This window comes from Pinus tabuliformis, chromosome 3_1 (assembly GCF_031772625.1).
Source record: "Pinus tabuliformis cultivar Carrire ecotype Pingquan chromosome 3_1, CPIR1, whole genome shotgun sequence".
Classification (NCBI taxonomy): Eukaryota; Viridiplantae; Streptophyta; class Pinopsida; order Pinales; family Pinaceae; genus Pinus; species Pinus tabuliformis.
In genome coordinates this window covers 98951395-98975935 of record NC_142301.1, presented here as the reverse complement: position 1 = coordinate 98975935, position 24541 = coordinate 98951395, and positions in this window count along the sequence as shown.

Here is a 24541-nt window from a genome sequence, read left to right as displayed (position 1 = left end):
TTTACCAACCAAGGAACCCCTCTTAACGAGAATCCTAGTACCTTTCCTTATTTTGGAAATGTTGGTCCTCCTTATATGGCTACTTTGTCATTACCTGGATTTACAATAGGTTTACCGATATGGTTATTTTCAACTTCGTTGGCCCCAAATACTCTAATTATTCCACCTCAACCGAATGCTTCACCTCAACAGAGTTCACCATCTCAACATCACCAACCTTCTGTTGACCCTTTACCTTCTTCACCTAATTTTTTTTCCTCCATTTCTTCCTCTTCACTTGGTAAAAGCCTTGACGCTAGTAACCAGGTGTCTAAGAAGAAGAAGAAATGGAAGAAGAAGAAGAAGAAGAAGAAGAAGAAGCAAGATAAGAAAGAAGTCAACCAACCAACCATGGCTGTAAGTGTTAGTTGTGTTGAGGAAAACTCCAACATGCATCGTAAACCCAAATACCCTTGCAGGCTTTATAAGGGTGACCACTTCCTTATCAATTGTCCTGGTATTCCAAAGGTCTTGGAAGTATGGTCAGAAAAATCTCATCAAATTTCCATTGATCCATCAACCAGTGATAGTCAGGTTCCTGGGAAAAAGGGTAAAGTTAGGTTTCCTTGTAAGTTATGCAAAGGGAGTCATCAAACTCATATTTTCCCTCACATGGATGAAGCCTCAAAATTGTTGGAAAACCTTACTGTTCCACAACAAGAATTTCCAACTAGTTACCGTAATCTTTCTCCTAACCTACCGTCAACTGATGGAGTGATTGATCTAATTTCAAGTACAGTCGATCACACTCTTCCATTGGAGAGTGAAACTCATGTCACTCAGGTTGATGATCCAATAGTTGATCAAGTGGTCGATTCAATTTCACATTCGGTCGATCCCACTTTCCCTTTAGAGAGTGAACTTCATACTGCTCAGGTTCTTTTTGTTACATCAGATTCTTCTACGCCGGGGGGCATTTCACCCGTTTCTACAGAACCCCCTCCAAGTACTAAGGTCTTTTCCTTTGATTGGAATAGACTGACAGAACCTTGTCTTCCTTCCTCCATCCCTTTCCAAATCATTGTCAAGGTTGGTGGTAGGGACATGCACCGAACACAGGTAGATGAAGGTGCTTCTGTTAGTATTTTATCCTCAACTGCTTGGAAAGCTTTGGGTTCCCCTCAGCTTGCGCTTATTACACAGAATCTGAAAGCTTTTAATAGAACCATTAGTGAACCTTTAGGGATCCTTCCTAAGTTTTCTATTACCTTGGAAGGTAAAACTTTTTATATTAATCTTATGGTAGTTCGAGGTCCCTTGGATTTCAATTTACTCCTTGGACGAGACTATGTTTATGCAATGAAAGCTATTGTATCAACACTCTTTCACGTGATGTCTTTCCCTCACAATGGAAATATTGTGACTGTAGACCAGCTTTCGTTCCCTAGCCTTGTTTCAACTACCAATAATATGACAGCCCTAAATGTTCCTGATTCTCAAGTGGTATCTACCCCGCCACGGGTTAATTATGTGGCAACTGGTCCCATGTTTTCAGTTACCGATGTAAGTGAGCCTCTCACTGTTTGCTCATCTTCCTTTGATTTAGATCCGGTAATTGACATGGAAAACACTATGGGATTACTTGAACACGATGTTCTTATCCCTTTTGAGTCCCTTGACATGTGTTCCTTCCAAAGAACTATTCTTCCTTCTGATGAAGACCTTTTGGAAACCATGATCAAGGTATGTCCATTGACATGTCTTTCTTCCAGTTCGAAGCCATGATTAGTGAGTGCGAGGATAGTTTTTTCCTGTATCAACCTCGTTAAAAAAAATGAAACAGGCTGCCATGAGGACAATTCTTTTCCTGTGTCAACCTCGTTAAAAAATGAATCAGTTGGTCGAGGAAAGTTCCTTTTACTGAGTCAACCTCGTTAAAAAATGAACCAAGTGCGAGGGTAGTTTTTTCCTGTATCAACCTCGTTAAAAAATGAAATAGGATGTCGCGAGGATAGTTCCTGTTACTGAGTCAACCTTGTTAAAAAATGAATCAGGTATGAGGACAGTTTTTTTCGTGTGTCAACCTCGTTAAAAAATGAATCAGTTGGGCGAGGATAGTTCCTTTTCCTGTACCAACCTCGTTAAAAAATGAAACAGGTGTCCGTGAGGATAGTTTTGTTACGGTATCAACCTCGTTAAAAAATGAAACAGGATGTTTTGAGGATAGTTCCTGTTACTGAGTCAACCTCGTTAAAAAATGAATCAGGTACGAGGATAGTTCTTTTCTTGTGTCAACCTCCTTAAAAAATGAAACAACTCCCTTTTCAAGTTAAATCTTGAAAGTAAACCTTCATTCCATCCACCTGGTTGAATGCAATGAAGCTTGGGGGGCATGTACCTCGCTTTGCATCATTATGTTGGGGGCATGCGAACTTTTGGAGCATATTTCCTTGTCTTATGTCAAGCTCGTTAAAAAATGAAACAAGGAGTCTTGAGCATAGTTCCTTGTCTTGTGTCAAGCTCTTTAAAAATGAAACAAGGGTAGGTTATATAAGTAGATTGTAGAGAGTAGTTATGAGCATAGTTCCTTGTCTTGTGTCAAGCTCATTAAAAAATGAATCAAGGATTTTATGAGCATAGTTCCTTGTCTTGTGTCAAGCTCGTTAAAAAATGAATCAAGGATTTTAGAGCATAGTTCCTTGTCTTGTGTCAAGCTCGTTAAAAAATGAATCAAGGTTTTTAGAGTATAGTTCCTTGTTAGGTAGATTGTAGAGAGTAGTTATGAGCATAGTTCCTTATCTTGTGTCAAGCTCGTTTAAAAAATGAAACAAGGGTTTTGAGGATAGTTCTTTTCTTGTGTCAACCTCACTAAAAATGAAACAACTCCCACGAGTCTTTCCAAGATTTCAAAAGTAAACCTTCATTTCATCCACCTGGTTGAATGCAATGAAGCTTGGGGGGCATGTACCTCGATTTGCGTCATTATGTTGGGGGCATGCGAACTTATAACAAGCATAGTTTTTCGTTTCAATCTTGCATAAACATGAAACCGAATCCGAGCATAGTTCTTTTCCTGTGTCAAGCTCGTTAAAAAATGAAACAAGTCCTCCTCTAATTGAGTCGAGAGTTTGACTAGATCTCATAAATGTTAAGTTGTATATTTAGGTTAGTTATTTCATTTTTTGCATAATTTTCTTACAGTTTTAGGTCGAGTCTTTCAAATGATCTCGTACATGAACCTTCATTCCATCCAGCTTGTACTTAGTTGAATGAAATGAAGCTGGGGGCATGCGCTCTAGCAGTTACGCTTAGGGGGCATCAAGCACAATTTTCTCTCTGTTTCAAGCTTGTGTAAAAATGAAACTACTTTGAAGCATAATTTTTCTCTGTTTCAAGCTTTTGTAAAAATGAAACCTATCTCGAGTCAATTTCAGTTATTTTCAAGACTCGTTAAACTCATGAAAATCCCGAGATTATTTTGCTATCTTTCATTCTCGTAAAACAAATGAAAATGCCGAGTTCTTTCCGTCTTTTCCTGCTCGTAAATTAAATTGAAAGTCGGCCATATGAGTACATTTTTATCATTTTTTCGAACTCATTAAAACTTACGAAAAAATGAAAACCATGAGTACATTTTTATCATTTTTTCGAACTCGTTAAAACTTACGAAAAAGTGAAACCTTAGAGTCACCTTTAAGCTCTTTTCTGACTCCTAAAACATGAAAATATCGCCGAGTTTTTCTTTTTAAACTCGTTAAAACGGAACTAAAAATACGGTCCACTTACAGCTCTTTTCTGACCGTAAAAACATGAAAAGATTTCCGGATTTTTGTCGTTTCAAATTCGATATTGGTTATAAAACGACGTGTCATTGATCCCTTTTTTACTTTTTTGGGTCAAGGGCACTAATGACGAAAAGTACTCCTTGGTCGTAAAAGATCAAGCGGTTCTATCAAGTATTATTTTATACTTTTCGGGCTTGGGAGACACAAATTTACAAAAAAGGTCAACCCTGGAGTTTTCTTAAGTTTTTTCAGACTCTCTAAAATTGAAAAACGCTGAGTTTCTCCTATACTAGACTTGTTAAAATTTCATAGTAAAGGACCTGTTCAATTACAAACAGGACGAACCACTCCTTCTTAGGGTTCGAATTTAAACTAAGTTGGACTCATCCGAAGGATGAGCTTATAATCAAGCAAATGTTATCCTCCTCAAGCTTGTCAAAAATAAAGAGGTACTTGCCAGAAATGGTGGGGGAAAAGAGAGAAAAATGAGCCTGTTTGTCATACTTTGTAACCACTCTTGAACACGACACTTTTATTCACCTGGGTTGGGAAATCCTTTGCCTAACAGTTGATCAAACCACATTGAAAATCTTCAGTCGGTTTCTGGGTATTAACTTTGGGTCAATTGCCACCAAGCCATCTGTCGTGTCGTTATGTGTTCAAGAGGTCACTGCCAATAAGCCATTCATCTGCAAAATATCTGTCATCCATCTTGACCATCCCTGAGTCAGTCCTTGCAACTGAATTTCTTCAACTTGATCTATGGTTTCGTGTTGTGGGCTTGCTTGCGACGGATCGCTTTCTATCGACTTCAGCTCATTATCTAGAAAGATGATCTAGAAATTGTCAGTACCTTGGGATCTGCATGCCTCAATGGCAGGTTTCTCGCCTTTGATGACAGGTTGCATCATTGACCTTCGATCAAAGGACTTCGTGACATGTTCGACATCAACACATTTATTCACATCTCATGGATTGTATTGGGTACTTTGAGAGCCATTAACATCACTGGTGGTTTTTCTCACACTTGTTAATAGTTTACATCATTGACTGGTAATCAAGTGGTTTCTACCATGTTTGACATCAACACATTCATTCGCATGGATAGAATTGTACTATTTCGGGAAGTAGAAATGAAGACCCTGGATCTAGTTTCCACAATCCAGGTTGCGAAGAATTTTGTATTCATTATATAATGGACTATTCATAAATAGATGGTTGCATCCATACTGTGTCCAAATGAGTCTATACTTGTGATGTTTTACAAGATCATTCCTGTATCAGAGCAGTAGTTAGTTTTCTAAGTCAGTTTTGATCTAAGTATGGGAATGCCTACCTCAGTAATGATATGATCTCATATATATATCTTGCATTGAATGTTTTTACAGGTTCCAACCGGGCTCTCCACAAGATGATCGTCAAAATGATAAAGTACTTCACTCTTCCTAAATGATAAATGAAATCATCATCTACTACAGACTTCGCACTTTAGGGGGCAATCTATTACACAAAAATATCATCACCATGATTATTTGTAGTCAGTATGGGTCTATAATCACTTGTACTGTCCTCCTAGGCAAGTCTCAGACCTCAGCTCTTCAAGTCAAGCTTTGAAAATAAGAGAAAGACATTAAAAATCAATGAAACTCTGGTTCCGCACTTTCTCTCACTGTTACCTGCGGTCCCGCACCTTTTGTTTACAAAAACTGCGGACCTGCCCGCTCTATCCCTAAAGGTGTGGGTGCGGACCCCTGTGAAAGTCAAAAAGGCGCAAGTTTATTCTAAAAAACTCACTTTGGGTTAATTCTAGATGATTCTAGAAGGAATTTTGACGTGGATTTGCCGCTCTTAGGTGGTTCATGCATCCCAAAAGAGAAGGAGCTAATCCCTTGATGAGAGGAGCTATCCCTTTGAAGGAGGGCTTTATCCCTTTGAAGGAGGACCTAGTAACTTCCCTCCATTGCACTATAAATTCAGGCATTGGGTTGGTTGCTGGAGAGGTTAGAAGCTGAAGATTTTTGAGGGTAAATGCTGGTGAAATTAAGACTTCCTAGTTGAGCTTAAGAGGAGAGATCACATACCTTTTTGGCTTCATTGGGAAGTGAGTGAAACTTGTCAAAGTAGAGGAGACTTCTTGCTGGACCCTGGGAGGAGCTTGTACAGTGTCAAGGCACAGGTTGTAAAGTTCTTCTTTTGAATTAATATAATGAAACTCATTTTTCTCAACAAGTATCTCATGTTATTTGTTTCATGAACTCCTTGACTTTCATGTTAAATATGTTTTATGATATTGGCTTTTCAGGTGCTATTTTAATTTGTTTGCTTGTTTGTGTTTGCAGATTCGTGACAAAGGAACTCATTTGGATCGAAGAAGCGAGGGCATCCACAAACTTGCGTTGGACCTAAGGTAGGCCCTAAAACACTTATTTTCCTTTGTTTATAAAAGCATATTTAGAGAAAGATAGTGTCTGGTTGGTTTGCTTGTCATTAGGTCTTCTTTAGATTCTAGGAAGGTCTATCTTGTCCGCAAGATCGACTTATTCCGTGTGACACTAATATCAAAACCTTTATATTCTATAAAGATAAGAGTTTGTTCGTAGAATAAATGTCTTAAGCAAGATCAAGTTTTTCCAAAGTAATCAAGTTTACTTTAGTACTCAAATTCCCTAATTATTCCTTTTAACTCTTACTTTATTATAAAAGCAAAAAATAGAAATGTTATCAAAGTTTTTATTTTGAAAAGCCAAAAATAAATACTAGTTAACCATTATTTCCCTAAAAAGCAATATGTTACAAAATTGGAAGAGCTTATCTCCTAGGAAAAGCATTTTTACAAAATTTTTGCATTAATGGGCAAAGAATCCCTCTTACTTGACAAGTCTTGTAATAGAAACATTGATTGTTCAATTTTTTCAATGATTTTAAAAGGGCCAAGCCATAGTCTTTGGAATTTGGTATGTCTACCTTTTTCCTCGCGTGCTTTGTCCCATTTCAAAACCAAGTCACCTACTTCAAAAATTTTTTGACTGGAAGAAGTTGTGTCAAAATAAGCTTTGACTAATTGTTGATGATGGAAGTGGGTTGCTTTAGCCTTTTCTCTTTCTTCTTCAAGCTTGAAAATCTGAAATTGTCTGGCCTAGAGAGAAGAAGAAGGGTTTTCATTGATGAATGTACTAGGGAAAGAGATGGGATTTCTACGTTTGTGGGAAGAAAATATTCTTTTCCATAAACTAAAGTAAAAGGAGAAGAACCAATAGAGGCTTTCTGAGTAATCCTGTCTGCCGATAGAGAAAATGTTAATGCTTTGTGCCAATTCCTATGATTTTGATCAATAGTTCTTTTGATAATTCTGATGAGGTTCTTGTTTCTTGATTTTGCTAATCCATTACCTTGAGGATAATAATTGGCTAAATATTTCAACTTGAATCCTTTCTTAAGAGAAAATTCTACCATTGTATTTCCAGAAAAGTAAGATGTATTGTCAAACATTAAAGCTAAGGGTAAGCCAAACCTGGTAATTATGTACCGATCAATGAAGTCTGTGATGTTTTATGTATTAGCTATCTTTAATGGGACAAATTCTACGCACTTTGTAAAATAATCAATAGCTATAAGGATGTACCTATGCTGTTTGGAAGAGTTAGGAACAATCTCACCAATTATTTCTAATCCCCATTGTTTGAATGGTTGTTGGATGTTAACTGGTTGTAAAGGGAATGCTGGTTTTCTTTCTCTTCTAGCTGTGGTTTCACAAGTTTTGCACTTCGTTTCATATTCATGTGCATCTTTAAATACCGTTGGCCAATAATATCCTGCATGCAAGATTTTGTGAGCTGTGGTATTTCCTCCAAAATATCCTCCAGCTGGTCCATCATGTAATTCCTGCATGACCTTTTTGGCTTCAGGTTTCTCCAGGCATCTTAGAAATACTTAATCATAATTTTTTCTAAACAATATATCATTGACTAGCTCATACTGATTTGATTTCAATCTTAAAGCTCACTTTGTTTTATAATTAAGATGCAGAGGAGCATATCCATTTTTTTGAATAAAATTTCAAATCAACATATTATGATTGCATATCATTGAGGCTTACCTCTGATATTTGCACTTCATTACCTTGATCTTATTTTGGTGGTAACTGGGAAGCTCCTGTTAACATCTTGCAAAAACCTTGGCCCCTGACAATTTTCGCTGGCTGGATTTCTACATCATATTCTTGGAGTGCAGTCACCCAATTAGCTCTTTTCTCCCCTACTCCTCTTTGGATCAATAGTTGTCTTACTGCAGGTAGGGTACAACTATATTTGTATGGGTTTTAAGAAGAAAAGGTCTAAAATGTTTCAAATTTTTAAAAACAGCAAATGCTTGTTTCTCAACAGCTGAATAATTTAATTCAGCACCTTGCAAGTTAGAAATGAAAAAGGAGATGGGCGCCTCAATATTTTCATCATTCAGTTGTGTCAAAACTACTGCATATGATGTATCGGATGAAAACGTATATAATACAAAAGGTTTGAGAAAGTCAAGGGTTTTCAATGAAGGAGCATAAATAATGGATTTTTTAACCAACTCAAATGACTCTCTTTCATCCTTGTTCCGTTTGAAAATTGCGTTTTTTCTTATCATTGCTCAAAGGGGTAGGAGAATTTGTGAAAAATCTGGGACAAATATTTCTACAACATTTATTTGGCCTAGGAATGGTTGCATGTTTTCTTTGTTGTGTGGGAAGGGAATCTTTTCAATCTCTTGGAGCCTATCATGATCATTGTAAATTCCTTTCTTAGATACTATAAACCCAAGGAGTTTGCCTTCTGGTAAAGCAAAATAAGATTTTTTTGGATTTAAGGAAATTCCATATTTCTTGCATCTTTCAAAAATGTGCTTTAGGTCACTTAAGTGATTGTTCCTATCCTTAGAATAGACTATGATGTCATCCAAGTAAATAACAACTGATTTATTAATTAGACCTTTGAAGGCAATGTCCATAGCACGTTGAAATGTGGCACCAACATTAATGAGTCCGAAAGGAATCTTATGATAGGCATATGTTCCCCACTTGGTCCTGAATGTTGTCTTTAATCTGTCATCTAGATGCACAAGAATTTGATTATATCCTAAGAATCCATCTAGAAAAGACATTAATTCGGAACTTGCAACTGATTGCAATATCTGTTCCATAGTATGCAAGGGAAAATTATCTTTTTGACAAGCTTTATTCAGGTTTCTAAAATCAATACAAATCCTAATATCACCATTCTTTTTCCTTATGATTACCACATTTGATACCCACTTAGAATGTCTAACAGGGAAGATTATTTTGGCCTTCAAAATCTTGTTCAATTCAGATTTGATTTGACTCTCAAGTTTTGGGTGATTTTTCAAAGCTTCTGTTGAACTGGCTTTTCATTCGAGGTCATAGGTATGGTATGTTGAATTATAGAGGTATCAATGGTCTTGAGCTCTGTGTAATCCCAGGCAAAGACACCTTTATATGTTTTCAATAACCTAATGAATGATATTCTTTCTTCAGATGATAGGCCAAGACCTAGGTTGACATTTTGAGTTTTTTCATTTGACTCTAGTTTACTACTTCAAATCTCAGAGTAGAAATTTAAGTTTTGGAGTGAGCGATTCTATTGAACCTATCCTTTATATCATAGAGATCTTCCATCTTAACCATAGACTTTGGGATTGGGTTTTGATCATGATTATGTTTGATTTCTAGATCATGGTCATGTTCGTCTATGATTTGTTCTTCATACGACCCTTTTGATGTAAGGAAAGTAACTATATATGCATCGTTGTTGAATACTTTCCAATTTGTTACATTGTCGGGAATAGATGGCCTAAATATTAACTCTATTGAAAATGTGTCTAGGCTAAAGTCTTCTGAGGGCATAAGCCTAGATGCCACATTAGCAAGTAAGTCAGCACTTGTGTTTTGTAGTCTAGGGATTGAAGATATGTTAAAAGCAGAAAAATGAGAAGTCAATTTCTAAGCTAAAGATTGATAGTGTCTAAGGTGCCTAGAGACACAATGAATTGTATTTCTCACATGCTTCACAATTATTTCATAATTTCCATAGAGTTGAAGATATTTGACATTAACACTGATGGTTTTATACAACCCTTGGATCAATGCTTCATATTCAACGATATTATTAGTGCACTAGAATTCAAGTATGCAAGATAACATGGTTTTCTCTCCTTGCGGATTGATCAAAATGCATCGTGCACCCGTGCCATCTTCATATTTAGAACTGTCAAAATAGAGAGTCCAAAATAGAGACTTATTAGAAACTTTAGCTAATAAATTTAGACATTTGGAAGTGAAGATTAATCACATAGACATATCACAATATGCACAACAAATTAACACACAAAAAATAAACTGGCGGAAAAGGCAGAGAGCCATCATGTGGTCTCTCATGCTCATGTAATTATCTTATTCAAATAATTTAATAATACATTTAAATACATGAGTAAGTGGTCTTAAGATAGTGCGTCTATCTTAGACTCACTTGGTTGAGACAATTTCTCAACTTACACACTAATTAAGGAGAGCTAGTTGGAGAGAATCTCTCATCCAAACTAGACTCCTTAGTTTGAGGAATTCTCATGATTTTATTTATTTAATTTAATATTTGGATTTATTATTGATTTTTAAGAGAGTAAGGCTAACATTCCCCCCCTCAATGATAAATCCAAAATGAACAAGGAACCATCTTCCAAGTTCTCAAGTTAATTCTCAAAAAACATTTTCCTGAAAAACCGCCAAAGCTGGATGCTGGAAAAAACTCAAATCTGAAGAGAATATGAATCAGCTACATGTCTGATTCATCTCTGAATGTCGCTTGACAACTCCATCATGTGCCAAGCCACAAAAGGATCCAACTGTCCTTTGCTTGAAAACAACATCCAGTGTCCACTGACACGATTTGATGAATGCCCACTGGCGTATTTGCTGATGATGATCACCCACTGGATGATGAAGATGTCCATTGGTTGCTTTGTTGATGTTGTCGAGACTTTCAGTATGACAACCACTTGTCAAATTCATTGACATTTCCCCCCTTTTTCAGCTGAAAGGAGAGGCAATCTTCTCCAAATTATATGTGAAATCCCCCCTTGTAGGTGGAGGAGTATTTCACTGATGTACTCCCCCATTCAACTGTACGAGAGTACCATATTCATTTGAATATTAGCTGCAATATGTGTGAGTGAATCCAATTATAAAAATTGTACAATATTCTAGATGTGGATGACCATTCCCAAGGATTAATCCATGAATAATTTATCTTTAATCTGCTTGAATGTTGTTGTTTGCTGCATTTCTTTGATGAATGATTTGACTTGCCACAATGGTGACAAGGATGGAGATCAAAACACTGATATTCCAGATGACCGGTTCTTTGACAATGAAGGCATTTTTCTTTGACTGCAACTTCAGTTTGTGTACATGTCTGTTTGTCTGTAACTGTCTCATGGCTTGTTGATGTTATTTGATCAAGAAATCCTGCACTGATGAACTTGATCAGCTTAGAATAATCGGGGATATGCAAGTTTTTTTCATCTTTGTCATATCCTAGTCCTTGTCGATTTCGATTACTTTGAATTTCTTCCCATGGCTTGATGATTGGTTTGGAAGAAAGTTGAACTGGATCAAGGGGCACTTCGACACTTGAAGTTGGTTGGATCAGTGACTTGGAATCATTAGTTGTATTTGTATTGTTCAAAGACTTGGAAGCCTCACCCTTCTGTTGCAACTCATCTCTTTGAATTTGTGACTCCAGTTGAAGAAACTCAATCATTTCATGTGCATGTTGAAGATGCACTTGAATATCAACAAGAGTTTCTTTGCTAATTTGTACCATACCTTCATTAGTTGAGAGGATTAAATTGTTAAGAATCTTTACAACGGAATGCTTTTCGCCATGTGAACTTGTTGGAACTCACGCTTGCTTGCTTTTAATATTTGTTGGATTTGTAGAAATCGCTCGCTTGATGTTTGATTGATTTTTTCACGCTCACTTGAACTTGTTTTAACAATTGATTGTTTGAACTCACACTTGCTTGATTTCATGCTCGCTTGATGCTTGTAAGATTTGCACTTGCTTGAACTCACACTCTTGAGTGATCAAAAGAAGGGTGTTGAATACTATCAAAAATTCACCCAAGAGAAATGCTTACAATGATTTGAATGACTGAGTTAAAAAACAATGGATTTACTTGGTTTAATTGATTCCCTATCAATTGAAAGCTTGGGTGTCAGTTTTAACTGAGAATGCACCCATACAATTTGACTCAATTTGTCTTTGATTACAATCCAACTTACAAATGAGGATTTGCAAGTTACAATTTTGTATTGAGCTTATTAAAAAATGGTGCAACTGCAATTGCCAAAAAAAATTGTTGTTGAATTGCTGCAAAAACTTTGTTGATGTAGATGACAGCTTGATTGGATGTTGATGCAGAAATGTCTTGAATTGAAATGGTTGATTTTGTAGCATCCTTAAATTGATGGCGTGAATTAGCTGTTGTGAAATCTTGTTGCAGAATATTACTTTTATCAATTCGATGATGTGACGCTTTGTGCTTATGAACTTAATTGATTATGCGAGCTTTGATTTCAGGAGCTTGATCAATGACTTGTATATGTAAACTTTATTATGTGCATGTAGTCATTTTGTTTAAGCATAATAAAGAGAGTGTTTTACGAATTCGACTCAAATCATGCAAGCACATTCACGACACATAGTGTACCTATGATCCCCTTATTCAATTTCGGGCTGATCTAAGACATGATCACCACCAAAAGATATGTTTTTATTAACCTTCAAGATACATCATCATGACAGTGTCTTTAGTGAGGCGTCTCAAGCACAAACTGAGAACTCCTTGGTGTCAAATTGTCTTAAAAAAATTGACTCAACAGTCTAGAAATAAAAGTATTCACTTATCTTTCCAAATAAAAAAATAAATTTACCTTATCACTCCAAAAACAAAATATTCACTTATGACTTCACAAAAGCACTTATGACTCCATTACATAAAAAATCTTTCATAACCTTGTTTCTCCACATTTTATATCTCTCAAAAATCACACTTTATAACCTTATCACTCCACTTAAAAACAAAATATACCTCCACACTTTTAACATAAATTAAGTGTTTTCCTTATCATAATAAGTGTCCACCTTAAACTTTAAACTAATTTTTTTTTTTAAAACCCTTAAAAAAGTGATTTTCAAACTTTAAACTTTACGTTATTGAAAAAAGAACTTACGACCTTATTCATGCAATTGTTTTTCCTTTGACTTGGACACATGCCACTTCCACATTGCAGGTCTTGCACGCTACACATAGATTTCACACTGTCTGGCGATCTTCCATGGTGGGAGTTTGAATGTTAGTCTCACTAATCCACAATGAAGTTGCTCACAACTGCACAATGATCTGAAAAATCGTTTGTATTAACTACGCACTTGTCTTTCTGTCAGCAGTGCTATGAAACCTTCACTTTTCAATAATAAAACCATAGTGAAGGTATTGGCATTAATTTCTCAACATTCCTTGCGCATTTGACCAGCTCCTTAAAAAAAAAGACAAGGCATTCAATCTTGAAATCAACACGAGAGATCCTCTGAGATATGTGAGCAAATAGTGGAGCAAATCATGGAAGAAATCACTGAGAAAATTGCAATTTCTGGGTAAACGAAGTTTCACTCCTATTTCCAAGAGACCTACTAGATTGTAACTTTTTGGAAGGCGAGGGTTAGTGACAGATCCAGGGTTACTTCCATTGATATTACTTTAGTACATGGTTATAAACTATCTACTGCCGAATCAAAATTCTTTTAGATTATTTTTTTTTGTAGTGCCTCCAAATCTGTTTCATTTCGAGCAGTAACAGGAGGAAGGCACGATGATAAAGAGATGGCTGTGGAACTTTGTAGTATGAGCTTCCTGGAGGTGGAAGAGTTCATGGATGACAAACAAACTCATATATGTGAGGGAATTATTGTAGGACAGGATAACTATGATGGGAAATCAATTCGTATGGTCAATGAAGCCGTATCAACATTGTTGCTGAGGCCCTTGAATACTGAGAAATGATTAAAATTGAGCAAGACAGAGCTTCTTTACACACAGGAGTAGAGATGCAGTATGTCATTGAGCGTGCCACAAAAGCCGAATTTCTAGACATTTAATTCAAAAAATAACAAGATGAAAAAATATAAATAGTAGACTCTTCGACATTTGCATGCACAGACGAACCCGACAATGCCGTAAAGACTAGAAGCCACTGATAAATCTTGTAGCAAAAGTGCAATTCTTCTTCATCATCATTACTAGGGACCGGCCACTTCTTGCTTCTCCGCAGAAAAAAAACAAATCGGGACGTCTTTCTGGGTTCGAAATCAAAGGTCTTCAAGAAATGATGAGAAGCAATCGAATGTTGCTACTGTAAAAGCCAAAAAGACGCAGCGGCCACAAGTACAGTCGACATGCCTTCATTATCTTTCCAAAGTTAACTCATAGCCATTGCATGCGAGAGATGCACATTAAATAAAATATAGTAGCACTTTAACAAGGCCGCTACGAATGCATACTCGGTTGCATCACATGCTATAGTTGCCAATAATGGAACTCTTTTACATGCTCCACATTAAATTCTCAAGATCCTCTTCAAGATTTTGCCGCAATACTGAAATATCAACCCTTCGAATTATTTTTTCTGAACACAACTCTTTCCGAATCATCTTCAAATCCCGTTGACTGCGAGCTTATTCGCACTTTCAGCAGTAAGGATCACTTAGGCAAGAAACTATCCACGAGAGTTAGAATATCTCACACATCCTTCACACTACCTTCACAATGATATGATGGTTTTACCAATCAACATACTAGCTCCGATACCACATGAAGATTAATCACACAGCCATATAACAATATGCACAACAAATTAACACAAAAAATAAACTGGCAGAAAAGGTAGAGAGCCATCATGTGGACTCTCATGCTCATGTAATTCTCTTATTCAAATAATTTAATAATACATTTAAATACATGAGTAAGTGGTCTTAAGAAAGTGAGTCTATCTTAGACTCACTTGGTTGAGACAATTTCTCAACTTCCACACTAATTTAGGAGAGCTAGTTGGGGAGAATATCTAATCCAAAATAGAGTCCTTAGTTTGAGGAATTCTCATGATTTTATTTATTTAATTTAATATTTGGATTTATTATTGATTTTTAAGAGAGTGAGGCTAGCTGTTAGGATATTCCGACACATAGGAAATAGTTAAGTATAACTTGGTCTAGTATAGAGTTAGGTAAAGTGTGTTTCTTTACTATGTACATTTTGTAACTTACAATCCGATGGTCACAATATTTAGTGATCCGACGGTTCATTCTCTCCTCAGTATTACCGACACTTGATCCGTGGCTTAACACCCGATTGGTCCATGATCTCTATTTAAAGATCATGGAGGGTCATTTGTAGGGTAACCATCCATGAGAGAAGCTTATGTAAATTTTCATTCTTTTATTAATAAATTGCCTGAAGTGGCCGCGTTGGCTCAGGCTGTGGACTGTTTCCCTCTTTGAGGGTTTTAACCACGTCAAAATATTGGTGTATTGATCTGTGATCTATGTGTGAGCGGTGTCCTTTGGTGTTCTGTCTGAGGAACTTACCCTGTAAACTCCTACATGGTATCAGAGCTATTTGAGGGCCGCGTGTGTTGGTGATCCAAATCTGAAGCCGGTAGAACTGCATCCGACTACCGTTTCCTAGATCTACTGTTTCTGATTGCTTTCGGTCTGAGAGGACTGCTCTGTTGTGTTGGGAGCATCCATTCTAGTGAGGAACCCCTTTCATTTCACGCGAAAAGGTTTCCGGTAGCCCTAGCTGCGTCATTTTTAAGATCTGGAGGTATACAGTGTTTATTTGTAGTTTACAGTTATTTTCTCTCTGTTTATTTGGGTTTCGGTTTATTTAGCTTTTATTTATTCCCTGATCTATACCTTTCATTTCTGCGTATGCTCTTTGCCCCGCGACTTTGTGCGATCTAGGCAAATCAGAAACAGAAAGGAAGGATTTTTCTCATGTGTATGCTCTTTTCCGCTGTGCCTTAGTGTGATCTCGGAAAATCAGAAACATTGAGGAAAATATTTATTTTCCGGCTAAAGCTAACTTCGAGCCGTAAGGTTCGTTTTTTTTGTATGTCTGTGTTGGGTTTTGTGTTTTTTGTTTTGTAGGGAAAAAGAGCTTTCTCAAAGCAAGCACGCAACCCAAATCTCCAACCCCCCCCCCCCTCTCTCAAAATTTTTGTATAGCTCACTTGGTCCAAAGCTAATTTATGAGAATAGAGGTCTTGAGTTCAAGTCTCCTTTTTGTGGGGGCGGATTTTTCATTTCCGCACATTCCCGCACTTCGTCAGTATCTTCATCAAATTTTCTTCAAAAAGCCATAACTTCTTCATCCGGAAGCCGTTTTCAGAACCGTTTTTTTTTTAAATAGCCTAATTTTTCCAGATCTTTCCACTGAAACACTTAGTTTCAACATATATAGCTTCAGTTTCTGTTAAAATGGAAAGTCCATGCCAATTTATTCTTGACAGCACCAACTACTTCCAATGGTGGTCCTACATTGTGGATTTACTTAGAAGTAAAGGTCTCTACAGAATAGCCTCAGGCCAAGAAACCAAACCGAAAGATGAAGATAAGGCAGCTAAATGGGAAAATAGGCAAGATCAAGCACGTGGGTTGATAGGGATGTCTATTTCTCCAGATCTTAGATTCCATATTGCAGAACTTGATACTCCTGATGAAGCATTGAAACAGATTACTAAAGTTTTTGGAATAAAAAATCTTCACAAAAGAAGATTTTTTATTCCAAAAAAATCAGTTGCAGAATCTTCTTTAAATGATTGTAACACCAAAAATATATATGTTGGTGATGATAGATCTCTTAGTGTTGTAGGGTCTGGAACTGTTCATCTAGACAATGGTCAGTTTAATGATGTATTATGTGTTCCAACTTTATCCTGCAGCCTTCTATCTGTATATCAGATAACTCATTCAGGTGAAGGTAAAATCATTGAATTTTCACCTCACGATGTTGTAATTAAGGACCTAAGAGATCCTAGACAGATTTTAGCTACTGGCATTGCTGATGATTCTACAAGGTTGTATAAGTTTCACAACTTTGGGTCATCAAATCTTCCCTCAGTATTTGTTGCTCATGATGATGAAGTGAGCAAACTTTGGCATGAGCGATTTTGTCACTTAAACTATCGCTCTCTTCAGAATCTATGTAAAGAAAATATGGTGACAGGTCTTCCAATGGTATCTTATAGAGATGGTGTTTGTTCCGGATGTGTACTTGGAAAATATCATCAGGACAGTTTTGAAAAACATGCCTCTTGGCACGCCTCAGCCCCTTTACAGCTCGTGCATAGTGATTTATGTGGTCCACTTCCAGTTGTTTCATTCTCTGGCTACAAGTATTTCTTAACTTTCATTGATGATTTCTCCAGATGCACTCGGGTATACTTCTTAAAACTCAAGAGTGAAGTATTTAACATGTTCTTGGCCTTTAAGGCCTTTGTTGAAAAATAATCTGGACATCAAATTCTTAAGCTAAGATCTGATAATGGTGGAAATATGTTAACAACAAATTCATCAACTTTTGCACTGAGAATGGAATTCAAATGCAACATACTGTTCCATATACTCCACAACAAAATGGTGTAGCTGAAAGGAAGAATCACACCTTAAAGGAAATGGCTAATTGTATGCTTCAATCTAAAGGACTTAGTCTTAATTATTGGGCAAAAGCAATTAACTGTGCAAATTACATAATAAATCGCACTCCTACAGGTTTTAAAGAATATCACTCCAGAAGAAGCATGGAGCTCAATCAAACCAGATGTAAGTCACTTTCGTGTTTTTAAAAGTGAAGCATGGGCCCATATTCCAGATGAGAAACATAAAGCCTTAGAACCTAAGAGTGAAAAATGTATTTTTGTTAGCTATTATGAAGATGTCAAAGGATATAGACTTATTCCACTTAAGTCCAAAAATGTTATCATTAGAAGAGATGTAAAGTTTGCTGAAAATATATCGGCCTACGAGCCTAGTTCGGCGGATGTGCCACCTCTCCCTATCTCTTCTACTTTTGAAAATATTTCTTCTTCAGATGATGAAAACGAGGATGAAAATCCTCCCCCACCTTCTCAGGATCCTCCTTCAGCTCCTCATCTTCCAAAATGGGTCTGTGCTACTCGGGATGCAGCAGGTGATCTTGCCGGTGATCCTACAGATCAACGACGTACACGTTCTCAGTTTGATAGAGCCTCTTCTTTACTAGCTCAAGCTTCAGTGAATTATGATCCTGACACCTTTGCAGAAGCTTCAGGCCATCCAGATTGGGAAGCAGCTATGAATGAAGAATATCATTCATTATTGGCAAATGATACATGGGATCTTGTTCCTCTACCAAAGGGACGAAAACTTGTTAGATGCAAATGGGTTTACAGAACCAAGTATGGACCAGATGGGAAAGTTGATAAACACAAAGCTCATCTTGTTGCTAAGGGTTTTTCACAAGTTGAAGGCATTGACTATACTAAAACCTTCTCCTCTGTTGCCAAAATGAACTCTATCCGCCTTGTTCTTTCCCTTGCTGCCTCTTTCAAATGGGAAGTCCATCAGATGGATGTTAAATCTGCCTTCTTGCATGGGGACTTGCATGAAGAAATCTATATGGAACAACCTATTGGCTTTATACAAACAGACTCCAGCCTTGTATGTTGGCTTAAGAAATCCCTTTATGGTCTCAAGCAAGCTCCTCAAGCTTGGTATGCCAAAATGGATAACTTTCTTTTAGAAAATGGCTTTTCTAGGGTCATTCTGACAATACTGTCTACACCAAGAAAGTGGGCAAGTCTCTTATCATTCTTGTTCTTTATGTTGATAATATTATCCTAACTGGTAGTGATCCCAACCTTATAAACCATGTGAAGACTAGCCTTAAAAGGAAGTTTGAAATGACAGACTTAGGACACTTACATTATTTTCTTGGTCTTCAAGTCTTGCAATCCAAGGAAGGTATTTCCCTTTCCCAGTCCAAGTATGCCTGTGATATTCTATGCCATTTTCACATGGAAGACTGTAAGCCAGCCCCTTCTCCCTTTCAGTCTGGAGTCAAAATTTCAGTCACTTGTACTTCTCCTGAAGTTGATGCTACCTTATATCGTCAACTTGTAGGAAAACTTTTGTATCTAACCCATACTCGTCCTGACCTTTCCTTTGCCATTGGCCTTGTTGCTCGGTTTATGCAAAACCCACATGAAAGTCATTAGAAAGTAGCTAAAAGAATACTTCGTTATGTTCGAGGTACATTTCAGTTTGGGATTCATTACAGTGCCGAAGCAGCTCCTCTATTGGTTGGTTTCACTGATTCCGATTGGGCTGGTGACCCTGATGATCAGAAGTCTACTGCAGGTTATGTGTTCACTCTTGGTTCAGGACCTATTACATGGGCTTGCAAGAAACAAGGTGCCATTTCTCTTTCTTCAGCAGAAGCAGAGTATCGTGGTGCCATAGAAGCTAGTAAGGAAGCCTTGTGGCTTTGTCAGATCCTGTTAGAGTTTGGCTTTCAGTAGCAACATCCGACTACACTTTGGTGTGATAATCAAATTTCCATTCAACTATGCAAATATCCAGTCCAACATCAGCGCAACAAACACATTGAACTGCACATGCACTTCATCAGAAAGCTCATTCACGACCATGTTTTTGAAGTGCAATATTGTTCAATAGATGATCAAGTTGCAGACATCTTTACAAAGGCTCTCACAGAGGCGAAGTGTAGGAATTTACAGGGTAAGTTCCTCCGAAAGAACACCAAAAGGACACCGCTCACAACCAGATCACAGATCAATACACCAGTATTTTTGACGTGGTTAAAACCCTCAAAGAGGGAAACAGTCCACGGCCTGCGCCAACGTGGATACTACAGGCAATTTATTAATCAAAGAATGAAAATTTACATAAGCTTCTCTCATGCACGGATTACCCGAACAATGACCCTCCATGCGCTTTAAATAGAACTCATGGACCAATCGGGTGTCAAGCCACGGATCAAGTGTCGGTAATACCGAGGAGAGAGTGAACCATCGGATTGTAAGTTACAAAATGTACAACGGTAAAGAAACACACTTTACCTAACTCTATACCTAACTCTACACTAGACCAAGTTGAACTTAACTATATCCTATGTGTCGGAATATCCTAACATCCCCCCTTAAGAACAACTTGGGATAGGATTGAAGGATTTACAAATATGACACAATAGGAGAAGGAAGGAGGCACTAGAGCCTATCCCCCCTTAGTGACAACTTCCTGAACTCCAAGCATATATCGAAGTTTAGTGAACTTCGCCTCTGTGAGAGCCTTTGTGAAGATGTCTGCAACCTGATCATCTGTTGAACAATATTGCACTTCAAGAACATGGTCATGAATGAGCTTTCTGATGAAGTGCATGTGTAGTTCAATGTGTTTGCTGCGCTGATGCTGGACTGGATCTTTGCATAGCTGAATGGCACTTTGGTTATCACACCAAAGTGTGGTTGGATGCTGCTGCTCAAAGCCAAACTCTGATAGGATCTGACGAAGCCACAAGGCTTCCTTACTAGCTTCCATGGAACCACGATACTCTGCTTCTGCTGACGAAAGAGAAATGGCAGCCTGTTTCTTACAAGCCCATGTAATTGGACCTGAACCAAGAGTGAAGACATAACCGACAGTAGACTTTCGATCATCAGGGTCACCAGCCCAATCAGAATCAGTGAAACCAACTAATAGAGGAGCTGCTTTGGCACTGTAATGAATCCCAAACTGTACTGTACCTCGAACATAACGAAGTATTCTTTTAGCTGCTTTCCAATGACTTTCACGGGGGTTTTGCATAAAACGAGCAACAAGGCCAACAGCAAAGGAAAGGTCAGGACGAGTATGGGTTAAATACAAGAGTTTTCCTACAAGTTGACAGTATAAGGTAGCATCAACTTCAGGAGAAGTACAAGAGACTGAAAGTTTGACTCCAGACTGAAAGGGAGAAGGGGCTGGCTTACAGTCTTCCATGTGAAAATGACGAAGAATATCACAAGCATACTTGGACTGGGAAAGGGAAATACCCTCCTTGGATTGCAAGACTTGAAGACCGAGAAAATAGTGTAAGTGTCCTAAGTCTGTCATTTCAAATTTCTTTTTAAGGCTAGACTTCACATGGTTTATAAGGTTGGGATCACTACCAGTAAGAATAAGATCATCAACATAAAGAACAAGGATGATAAGAGAGTTGCCCACTTTCTTGGTGTAGACAGTATTGTCAGAATAACACCTAGAAAAGCCAGATTCTAAAAGAAAGCTATCCATTTTGGCATACCAAGCCCGAGGAGCTTGCTTGAGACCATAAAGAGATTTCTTAAGTCGACATACAAGGCTGGAGTCTGTTTGGATGAAGCCAATGGGTTGTTCCATATAGATTTCTTCATGCAAGTCCCCATGCAAGAAGGCAGATTTAACATCCATCTGATGGACTTCCCATTTTAAAGAGGCAGCAAGGGAAAGAACAAGGCGGATAGAGTTCATTTTGGCAACAGGGGAGAAGGTTTCAGTGTAGTCAATGCCTTCAACCTGTGAAAAGCCCTTAGCAACAAGACGAGCTTTATGTTTATCAACTTTCCCATCTGGTCCATACTTGGTTCTGTAAACCCATTTACATCTAACAAGTTTGCGTCCCTTTGGTAGAGGAACAAGATCCCATGTATCATTTGTCAACAATGAATGATATTCTTCATTCATAGCTGCTTCCCAATGTGGATGGCCTGAAGCTTCTGCAAAAGTGTCACGATCATGATTTACTGGTGCTTGAGCCAGTAAAGAAGAGGCTCTTTCAAACTGAGAACGTGTACGTCGCTGATCTGTAGGATCACCGGCAAGATCACCTGCTGCATCCCGAGTAGCACGGACCCATCTTGGAAGTTGAGGATCCTGAGAAGGTGGGGGAGGATTGTCATCCTCACTTTCATCATCTGAAGAAGAAATGTTTTCAAAAGTAGAAGAGATAGGAAGAGGTGGCACATCCGCCGGACTAGGCTCGCAGGCCGATTTATTTTCATCAAATTTTACATCTCTTCTAATGATAACATTTTTGGACTTAAATGGAATAAGTCTATAACCTTTTACATCTTCAGAATATCCAACAAAAGTACATTTCTCACTCTTAGGTTCTAAAGCTTTATGCTTTTCATCTGGAATATGGGCCCATGCTTCACTTCCAAAAACACGAAAGTGACTTACATCTGGATTAATGGAACTCCAAGCTTCTTCTGGAGTGATATTCTTTAGAACCTTGGTAGGAGTGCGATTTATTATATAATTTGCACAATTAATTTCTTCGGCCCAAAAACTAAGACTGAGTCCTTTAGATTGCAGCATACAATTAGCCATTTCCTTTAAGGTGCGATTTTTCCTTTCAGCTACACCATTTTGTTGTGGAGTGTATGGAACAGTGTGTTGCAATTGAATTCCATTTTTGGTGCAAAAGTTGATGAATGTGTTTTTAACATATTCTCCACCATTATCAGTTCTTAGCTTAAGAATTTGATGTCCAGATTGTTTTTCAACAAAGGTTTTGAAGGCCAAAAATGTGTTAAAAACTTCGCTCTTGAGTTTTAAGAAGTATACCCAAGTGCGTCTGGAGAAATCATCAATGAAAGTTAAGAAATACTTGCAGCCAGAGAATGAAGCAACAGGAAGTGGACCACATAAATCACTGTGCACAAGCTGTAAGGGGGCTGAGGCGTGCCAAGAGGCACGTTTTTCAAAACTGTCCCGATGATGTTTTCCGAGTACACATCCGGAACAAACACCATCTCTGCAAGATACCATAGGAAGACCTGTCACCATATTTTCTTTACATAGATGCTGAAGGGAGCGATAGTTTAAGTGACCAAATCGCTCATGCCAAAGTTTGCTCACTTCATCATTATGAGCAACAAATACTGAGGGAAGATTTGATGACCCAAAGTTGTGAAACTTATACAACCTTGTGGAATCATCAACAAGACCAGTAGCTAGAATCTGTTTAGGATCTTTTAGATCCTTGATTACAACATCATGAGGTGAAAATTCAACAATTTTACCTTCACCTGAATGAGTTATCTGATATACAGATAGAAGGTTGCAGGATAAGGTTGGAACACATAATACATCATTAAACTAACCATTGTCTAGATGAACAGTTCCAGTCCCTACAACATTAAGAGATCTATCATCACCAACATATATATTTTTGGTGTTACAATCATTTAAAGAAGAAAACATGGCTTGGTTTTTGGCCATGTGATAAGAGGCTCCAGAATCAGTGAGCCACTCATGAGAATGAGAAGAAGAAGATACATTTAATGCATAACCAGACTGAGATGATTGACAACGACATGCAGAAAGTGCCATTCCTGAAGATGAAGTTGAAGTTGAAGTTGAAGAATGCTCCACATGGATGTTATGTTTCTTCATTGTGGCTTCCAAGGCTTCCATCTTCTTAAAGCATTTAGATTCTAAGTGGCCATCTCGATTACAAAAGTTACAATGTCTATCAGTCTTCTTCCATTTGTTTTTATTGGTCCTATCATTTTGCTGAAATGATCTTTCATTTTGAGGCTGAGTTTGCTTAGGACCCTTTTTTGGTTTAGGACCATTCTTTTTAGGAAATGACTTCTTAAGATTCTTTGAATTTGGTTGCTGCTGGGCGGCTAACGCTTTCTTGGAAGAGTTTCCAAGATTAAGAAGACCAAGGTGTAAGAGTTTTTCTTGTTCTCTTATTAAAGAATCACAAAAAGAGTCAAAGGAAGGGGCCTTGTAGTCTTTTCCCTGACAAATGAAAGCTTCCCTTGTAGAATGGAAGGTGGAAACAAATACAGAGTAGGCTGGTCCCAACTTAGTAAGGATGGAATAAATAAGGTTACTATCTTCTTTCTTAACCTTAACACCTTCCAAGAGATATCTAAGGGTCTTGAATTTGGACAAGAAATCTTCAATGCAAGAAAAATTATTAGGATCCAATGTAAGCAACTCATTTTCAAGTTGACGGGCTCTAATTTCATTTTTAATCCCAAAAACTTTAGTGAGTTGTTCCAATGCTTCATGAGGAGTCTCAAGTTCTGCAATATGGAATCTAAGATCAGGAAAAATAGACATCCCTATCAAACCACGTGCTTGATCTTGTCTATTTTCCAATTTTGCAGCCTTGTCTTCATCTTTTGGTTTCTTCTCTTGGTCTGTGGCTATTCTGTAGAGACCTTTACTTCTAAGTAAATCTTCGATGTAGGATATCCATTGGAAGTAGTTAGTGCTGTCAAGAATGACTTGGCATGGACTTTCCATTTTAAAAAAAAAACTGAAGCTGAAGATGCTGAAAGTAAGTGTTCCAATGGATAGATCTCGAAAAATTAGGCGGTTTTAAAAAAAACGGCTCTGAAAAAGGCTTCCGGATGAAGAAGTTATGGCTTTTTGAAAAAAAATTGTTGAAGTTGCCGGCAAAGTGCGCGAATGTGCGGGAATGAAATAATCCGCCCCCACAAAATGGAGACTTGAACCCAAGACCTCTACTCTCTTAAAATAGCTTTGAACCAATTGATCTATACAAAAAATTTGAGAGAGAGAGAGAGAGAGAGAGAGAGAGAGAGAGAGAGAGAGAGAGAG